Raw genomic sequence first — 9304 nt, forward strand, 5'->3', positions numbered from 1 at the left:
AGTGGGTGGGGGTGCCCCACACTCCCTCTGTCTATGAGAGGTTCAGGGCCTTTGATGGGAGGCAGGGAGAGGAGGGCAGCACACCTGAGCTTTGACCATAAAGGCAGTTAGGTGTCTAGACAACAAACACAACTGGGAAAGTTCTGTTATTCTTGTCATGCAGCCATTTCCCAGCCTGTGCCTGGGATTCTTGGGAGTGGCCTCAGAGGGGCAGTTCTGTCTTTTGAACCTGGATTTGGATTTTGGAAACAGTTGAAAGTCACTTTGGTGCCTGGATTGAGGACTACTTTGGGCAATCAAGCAGGCTGGTCAATTTTGGTAAAAGTTTTCTCCGAAAGCAATTTCTGAGGAGTTGAATGAGCTGTGGAAGAGTCACTAGAGTAAGTGTACAGCCTGTCAGGGGACCTCTTGGAAGGCAACAACTTAATGTGTACATAAAGGAATCAAACCCTGTCGTATGTGTTAGAAAGCTGAGTGGCCCCTTCCTGGGGTTTTGTTGCTACTGAGAGAATCTGGTCCCAATCCCGTTAGAATTAGAAGTGACTAGTCTCTCTCCTATTCCTTGATACTGAGGCCCTCACCAAGAGCTGTCCATGTATGAATTGGATACCAGACAACAGAAGAAGCCTTGGGAACTGAACGGGAGTGGAGCCCAGGGAGCAGTCCCACATTCCCTCTTATTCAAAGCTAGAATTGGTGTTTGGGATGTGTTGAGCCCCACAATAAGCTGGCCATTGCCCATGACCCTAAGTATTTGGGTGGTAGTGGTGGGATGTTGTGGGAAGTCTTTTGAAGGGTTGCTGCCCCCCTGTGAGCACTTCCTTCCTCCAGCATCCTGTCTCCCAAATGTGGTCCAGTCAGCTGCCCAGGTCACAGCTCATCCCTGGAAGGGTTAGAGACAGGCAATTCTGGTGTCAGAGTGAGCTGATAGATTTATAATCTGCTGCTGACCCTCAGGGACCCTCTCTGAGCCTTAGCTTTAATAAAAGAGGTAGGTGTAGTAATAGAGTGCAATATCCCCCCCTTATTCTCAGGGGATACGTTCCAAGACCCCCAGTGGATGCCTGAAACCACGGATAGTACCGAACCCTATATATACTGTTTTTTCCCATACATACATGCATACCTATGAAAAAGTTTATAAATTAGGCATAGCAAGAGATAAACAACCCTAACAAATAATGAAATAGAACAATTATAGTAACACACTAATAAAAGTTGTTTACATGTGTTTGATTTCTCTAAAAATATGGTATTGTACTCACTTGTTTACTTAAAGGAAGCAATTCGTGGCTTCTCTGTGACATCAAAATTGTCAGCATCACGACTCTTGCACTTTGGGGCCATTGTGAAGTAAATAAGGGTGACTTGAACCCAAGCACTGTGATACCATGACAGTCAATCTGATAACCAAGATGGTGACTACGTGACTAACAGGCGGAGAGCACGTGTAGTGTGGAGACGTTGGACAAAGGGATGATTCACATCCTGGGTGAGACGGAGCAGGACGGTGGGAAATTTCATCACACTAATCAGAATGGCATACAATTTAAAACTTATGAATTGTTTATGTAACAAATTATTCCATTTAATATTTTCAGACCATGGTTGATCACCGTATCTGAAACCATGGAAAGTGAAGTTGAGGATAAGGGGGAACTACTCTGCTTTACAGAAACACATGAGGTCTAAATGATGGTGAATGAACTTACCTGGGACAAAGCAAGTAGTCCTGGCTGGTCTGGTCTGGTCTTGTCTTTATTTTGTTTGTTTATATGGTGGAAACAAGAGGGCCATTTTTGGTTTTCTTGACTCCTAGGCAGTGACCTAGAGCAGGCTGACTCTTGACCTGGGCTGGTGAACAGGATTTTCTTGGAGCTGATTTGCCTCTAGGGCCTTTCTGAGCCAGAAGTGTCGGCTCACCTGGGACAAGCCCTTTGGCCACTGCAGCAGCCGCCCTGGCTCCCACCCCTCCCCTGCCCGCAAGAGCCCAGCACAGACAGGAAAAGGGCTGGCAGGTTTCAGAAGCACGCCACCCTACCCCTGGGAGAGTGCCAGGGCCTAGTGGCTAGAGCCTCCTGGGAGAAGAATGATAAAGTGGGTTTTAACTGCTGCCTAAGGAACGACTCTAATTATACTTTTATTTATATAGCACTCTGTCTCCAAAGGGCTAAACACCCATTCATTCATTTTTTTAAAAAACAAAGTGTATTGAATTTTTTTCTGATGACCAAAGCAGCACATACTCAACGTAGACCACTCAGAAAACACAGAGAAGTGAAAGTAGAAAAGAAATTGCCTGTAACTTTACCATCCAGATATACATTTTTTATAAAATAAAATAATACTTTTTATATTCGAAGAGATTTAGATTTACAGAAAAGTTGCAAAAATAGTACAGAAGGTTCCCTAAACCCACACCCAGTTTCCCCGAATGTTAATATCTTAGTCAAAACTAACGAAACAATATCGGTGTGCTATTATTAATTAAAGTCTGTATTTTGATCACATTCCTTAGTTTTTACCTATCCCTTTTTCTCTTCTAGGATCCCATCCAGGGTCCCACATTACATTTAGTTGTCACATCTCCTTGGTCTCCTCTTGACTGTGACAGTTTCTGACACTTTCTTTGTTCTGGGTGACCTTGACAATTTTGAGGAGCACTGGTCTGGTATTTTGTGAAAAACCCTTCAATTTGAGTTTCATGTTTTTCTTGTGATTAGACAGGGGTTATAGGTTTTCGGGAGGTGGATGTGCCATTCTCCTTACATGAAATGTACATGCTATCGAGATGACTTAACCACTATTCATTTTAACCTTGATCCGCTGACTGAGGGAGTGTTTGTCCCGTTTCTCCTCTGAAGTTACTTTTTCCCCCTTTTCATTACTGTGTTCTTTAGAAGGAAGTCACTAACTCTGGCATTTCCATGTATTTGCTTCCAGTTTTAGCCTTTCCCCCTCACTCCCCAAAGGAAAGCAAAATTCTAAGGGGCACTTGTTAATTCTTGGCACCTATCGGTCTTGCCAGGAACTGGGATCGGGATTCTAGCCGTGACACTTTTTATTGTCTTAATCTCTGGAGATCTTAGCACGTAGGCGCATATCACTGTTTGAAATGGGTCTGTGTTTTGGTCTCAAAACGAAAAGTAACCAGGGGTTGCTATGTGCCAGCACTGTGCCTTGTTCATTCACATACGACCAAGGATGGAGATGGCTGCTGCTCTCTTCATGTTATGGATGAGAAAACTGAGGTTTGTGCAAGTGAAGTAAGTTGCCCAGAGACACACGGCTTGCAAGTGGCAGAGGTGGAATTCAGATCTTGGTCTGTGATCCCGGAGCTCAGCACTAAACCATGCTTACCTGGACTCGTCAAGAGCAGTCATAGAGAAAGGAGGTTCAGCGTGCAGGCTCAAGGGTAGGAATCAGCTCTTCTATTTACGAGCTGTGTGGCCTTGAGTAAGTCACTTTACACCTCTGTGCCTTAGTTTTCTTATCTGTTCAGTAGGGACAATATTATCTTCCTCATAGGGCAGTTGTGAAGATTAAGTTACTTAAAAACAATGCTTGGCTTACGGGAGGCAGTCAATGGGGGTTGTCATTACTGTTATAATATTACACTAGTGTTCCATCCATCCATCCATCCATCCATCCAGAGAAAGCATTGATTGCTCGCTCTGGGCTTCAGTTTCCCCATCTCCAGTGGGTGTTGAACCAGAGTAGGAGAGTTTTTAACTCTTTTTGTGCCATGGACCCTTTAAGCAGGCTGGTAAAATAAAATACAGAGGATAATAAGAAACTATACTGAAATACAGTTATCAAAATATTAAAAAAACAAATCTGTGATATAGTAATAGATGTGCTTATTAATGCATTAAACAAGATCTAGTGGGAGGTCCAGTCACTACATCAAATTTTGAGGTAGTCATATTAATAATGTTTTGGGAATTCTGCCATGACTAACGAGTGATGACAAAACCCATCATTATTCTTAGTGACAAAATCTTAGGTACTCCTGACTCTACTGTGGTTTGATGCGTGTGTTCATAATAGAAGAAATGCTACATTCCAGTTACAGGTTAGTACTGAACATTCTTTCCCTCAAAGTTCTCAGGTGGCTGAATTTTTAACATGGAGCTTAGATTATGAATGGAGTTGGAGGACGCCCTGGTCCCTTCCAGCTCTCACACAGGGACTCAAGTCTGATCCCCAGGAGGCCTGGGTGGGGAGAGGGAGTCTTGTGCTCCGAGGATATTGACTGCAGGACAGACACACACAGAGCCTTTCCAGCCTCAGCTTGGGCTTCCCGGACTGCTCTGTTCTAGAATTTTCAGAGAAACTGTCTGGCAGCTCCCCACAGAGCCTTTGCCCTCACTGATCAATGGCTGCTGCTGCAAATCTATTGATCCAGCCTTTTGTTTTTGAGAAACAACCTGCCTTTCTCTTGTTAACCCCTGCCAGCCTGGCCCCAAACAGGATGTCTTATGTGCTCTGGGCTGTGCACTAGGGCAAGACAGACGTCAGGAGAAAGGTGGCATTATGGATGAAGGGCACCCACCGAGAGCTATGTGGGACCCTTATGCCTAAATATTTGGCTTATTTAATTGGCTGGCAGCAAAGGAGCTGGACTTCAAACCCCAGGTGTGTGCTCTCTCTAGGGTACCAGAAGCCTCTCTCTGTGCTTCCCGACACATGTGAGTGTGGGGGCTTTTCTACCCCCCACATCCATCCCTAACACACACATACACACACACACACCAACACACATACACACACACACACCAACACACATACACACATACCTAACACACACACACACCAACACACAGACATCCACCCCCCAACACACACACTCAGATTCACAGACTCAGAATGGTCAGAGCTGATTTCACCAGCACGAGAAAGAGCCATGATTCAAGCTTTGGGGTGAAAAAGCCTTCCCTCTCCTACGTCTGCAATTTCAGTCCCTGGCAGCCTTACTGTTGTCACTAACCTCTCATATCTTGGGGTTAAGCATTGCCATCCCAGACTTTTGTTTAGAATATGCAGTCTCCAAAGCAGTGCTACTTCTTCTGACCTTAAAGCCTTTCTTAGCATTTGTGAAGGTGCACGGCTGAGGCACCAAAGGAGAAGCCAGGGATCTGAGGGCCGGAGACCCCGAGGGCTATGCTGAGGGACTCAGCAAACCACTTGATTCAATTCAATCCAACAGCCATTTTATCAAGCCATCTGTTATTCATGCTGGGGATGTGGAGATGAGTCAGGTACAGCCCCTGTCTCAGGATCAAAGTCTGGCAAGGGAGGCAGCTATGGGACATAAATCAAAATACGGTGCCATAGAGATTATAACAGCGACATATGTACAGTGCAAGACGATCAGAGCCATTTGCTGACTCAGGGCTGCTTGGCTGGAAATGTCACTGACCAGTTAGCAAAGCTTGGAAGGTGGAGCTTGTCAGGGGGTGGGAGGAAGAGGGAAGGAATGGCACCCCAGGCAGGGTGGGGGGTCAGGTTGGGCAAAGGCCAGGTGTGAAAATGTATGAACTGTGATCATGACAGTTGTCTAGTGTTCTCCAAGGCTGCCATGACAAAATACCACAGGCTGGGCTGCTTAAACAAGAGTTCATTTTCTCACGGTTCTGAAAGCTGCAAGATCAAGGTGTCAGCAGGGTCTGATTCCTCTGAGGCCTCTCTCTTTGACCTGTAGATGGCTGCCTTCTCCCTGCGTCTTCACATGGCCTTCCCTCTGTGCGTGTCTGTGTCCTAATCTCCTTTTTATAAAGGTACCAGTCAGATTGGATCAGAGCCCACCCACATGACCTCATTTTACCTTAATTACTTCTTTAAAGACCCGGTATCCAAATATAGTCACAATCTGAGGTATTGATGTTTGGACCTTAACACATGAATTTGGGGGTGGGGTACAATTCAGTGCGTAACAGGAATTGACTGTGGAAAAGCGGAGAAATGGGCCTGGGTGGGAGGGTGGAGGTCGTGTAGACAAATCAGGAAAGGCCTTGATTGTCAGGCTTGGGCTTCACATTTTAGGGCTTACAGGTGCTGGCACCTGCTCTAGCCTTGGGAGGCTAATTGGAAAGTGAAAGCATCTCTTCTTGTCCTCGGTGCTCTGGAAATTCTGGGAGTGGTGAGATCTCAGGCGTGCAGCCCTCAGGGCTGGTCATCGGGGCCACACCCCAAAGAGGGGCCAGCATTGGCTCTCTGCCCTGGCTCTGTGGGAGCCCTGCCCAGCTGGGTGGGTCCCAGAAACTTATCAAGTGGGAAACCTTCCTTCTTTCCAGAGACTCCTATCTGGACAGGCCTGGTTGTACAAAGACCTCACTAAGCAGAGTCTGATGGGCTACAGAGAGCTCAGCCACCCAGAGAGGGAAAGGAGCACGATTCTGCCTTTAAGGCTTTCACCCACCCTGGGTGTCAGAGGAGCCTGGTCCTCACCGTGATGCCAAGGTCCTGGGCTGCGTGTCAGGAGGTCTGAGGGTCCAGGCGCCTCTCTGGGTGCCTGTGTAGGTCCCTCCACCTCTCTGCTTCCTGCTTTCCTCCTCCACAGAATGAGGGGTCAAAATAGAATCACTAAGGGCCTGGCCCTTCGGGCACTGACTTTAGGCTCCTGAAACTGAGAAGGAAGTGGGGGCGGAAGGCCTGATGGGGTGGGTGTGGAACCGTGCCCCCCACCTCCCCCCACCTCCCAGGATGAGGAGGCCTGGAAATCTGCTTTTCTAGGGCACGGAAAGCTGGCTGAAGCAGGGGTGGGGGTGGGTGCTCCCTGTGGATAATTCTTTTTAAAATCCTTTATTGCCCTAGTATGTCCAGCATGAATTTTCAGTGTAGAGCTTGAGAGAATTCTCGTAAATACATTTGCATAACCACCACTGGGATCCAGTTACAGAATGAAGCAGAACCCAGGAGGCTCCCTTCCTTGTACGTCTCTGCAGCCCACCGCCAAGTGACCAGTGTTCTGACAACCGATCAGTTTTTTAATTTTATTTTATTGGGGGACATTGGGGAACAGTGTGTTTTTCCAGGGCCCATCAGCTCCAAGTCAAGTTGCTGTCCTTCAGTGTAGTTGTGGAGGGCACAGCTCCGCTCCAAGGGCAGTCGCCATTTTCAATCTTAGTTGCAAGGGGCACAGCCCACCATGCGGGAATTGAACCGGCAACCTTGTTGTTGAGAGCTCACGCTCTAACCAGCTGAGCCATCCGGCCGCCCCCACCGATCAGTTTGTCTGTCCTTGAATGTCACATAAATGGAATCACACCACTCTTTTTGTGTATGGCTCCTTTCATTTGTTGTTATGCTTGAGAGATTCTCCCACTGGATTCTGCAGAAAACAGGGAAGACCCTGCTCAGATAACCTCTTCCACATAGGCCCCTGATCTTCGTCCTTCCTGAAGCGTTCCTTGACATTCCTTGGGGGAATTGTGCTGCAGGACTTCCTAGGCTGAGGTGTAAAAGGCGATGCAGGGTCATCCCCCCTTATTTGCTGGGACACTGGTGCTTGGAGCACTGGGCTAAGGGGTAAGAAGTCTCCCTACGCTGAGGCCACCGTGCTGTGAAAAAGCCACGCCATGTGGGGAGGCCACACTGGGTGCTCTGTCGTTTGTCTTTGAGTCTACCCAGCCCAGGCACACAACATGTGAGTGGCCGGGCCCCAGAGGATTCCAGCCCCCAGCTGTCAAGTCTTATCCTGCCTTGCAGTCTTCCCAGCTGAGGCCCCAGGCGTCACGGAACAGGGATAAGTCATCCCCTTGGTTGTCCCATTTACCAAATCTCTGACCCATGGGATATAGATGCATCATAAATGGCTGTTTTAAGCTGCTACGTTTGGGGATAATTTGTTACCCCAATAATAACTGGAACACAGGGTGAGAAATGGCTGGACTCGGGAAGGCAGAGTTTAGTTTTCTCACTGGGCGGGAAATGGCAGGAAAACCTGCTCTTTGGAGTCCAGCAGCTGCTTCACAGCCCTGCCTCGGCCTCATCCTCTGCTCCTTTCTTCAGAGCTTCTCTTATTGGTTTTAGTCCGCTTGTCAATTAATTCTCTGCCTTCCCCACCCCCCGGAAGCAAAAGGCATTTCCTGGTAAGGGTGTGATTCCTCTCCTACATCTTTGCCTCCCTATTGGAGACCCTTGAAGAAGGGAGGGAACATGGAATATTTGGGAAGTATGGTCTCCGGCATGTGCAGGAGATGGCACATAGTGCTCAGGAAATGTGTGTATCAGAAGCATTTCCTGTCACAGCAGGTGTCTTTGTGGCCTCTGGATGGGGACAACACTCAGGGAGCTGGGCTTTGGCACCTTGGCTCTTGCAGCTCCTTTCTGAGGACTCAGTTCTGGGCCAAGCTTTTGATCTTCATAATGAAATGTCATCCTTGCTCTATGGATGGAGTATAGTACAGCACTGACAAATCTGGCAGGGTGGCCCGGCCACTGCCCAGCTGTGTGACAATGGAGAAGTTGTCTGACCTCTCTGAGCCTCGGTCTCCACTTTCAGAAAAAGGGCAGGAGAGGAGCTTAGATGATAGGCATTATGATTGGATTTTTTCACAGGAGAACAAAAAGCCTGAGGTCGTGGGGCTGATAGGCAGAATCTGGGTCTGTCTTTTGCTGAAGCTCATGCTCCTTCCACTCTATTGCTTTATCTTTAGGGCAGGTGCCTGTGGGTCTGGAGCTCCTGAATGACCTTGCAGAGCTTCACACCCTGCCCAGGCTCACAGCCACATTCAAGGCTGTGTTACTCTCCGAGGGGCATGGTGGCAGCCCCCTGCAGTGCGTCCTCCAGCCTCCTGAGCCTGGCCACTTGTCAATGAGCTGCTGTAGTCACTGAGGGACCCTTGGGGCCAAGGGGGTTGCAATACAACTGCCCTGCCTTCCAGAAGGCCCTGTTTCTCTTTTTGTTTTTTGTTGTCCCTCTGATTTAGACTGGATGCAGGGGATTAGAAACTGCCCTTGCCTCAAGAAGTTGTCCAAGGAAGAACCTGATTTGTTTTATTTTTCAAAATAGCTTTATCGAGATATAATTCACATCCCATACAAATCACCCATTTAAAGTGTGCGATCCAAGGGCAGTTAGCAACAGTCACAGAGTTGTGCAACTATCAACCACAATCAATTTTAGAACATTTTCATCACTTTATAAAGACAGCTTTCACCCCTTGGTCATAAACTTCTACTCTCCACCCCCCACCCTCAGCCCTAGGCAACCACTGATCTACTTCCTGTCTCTATAGATTTGCCCATTCTGGATATTTCAAATAAACGGAATCACACAATATGTGGTCCTTTGTACTGG

The sequence above is a fragment of the Rhinolophus hipposideros genome (genome assembly GCF_964194185.1).
Source record: "Rhinolophus hipposideros genome assembly, chromosome: 10".
In the NCBI taxonomy this organism is placed as follows: domain Eukaryota; kingdom Metazoa; phylum Chordata; class Mammalia; order Chiroptera; family Rhinolophidae; genus Rhinolophus; species Rhinolophus hipposideros.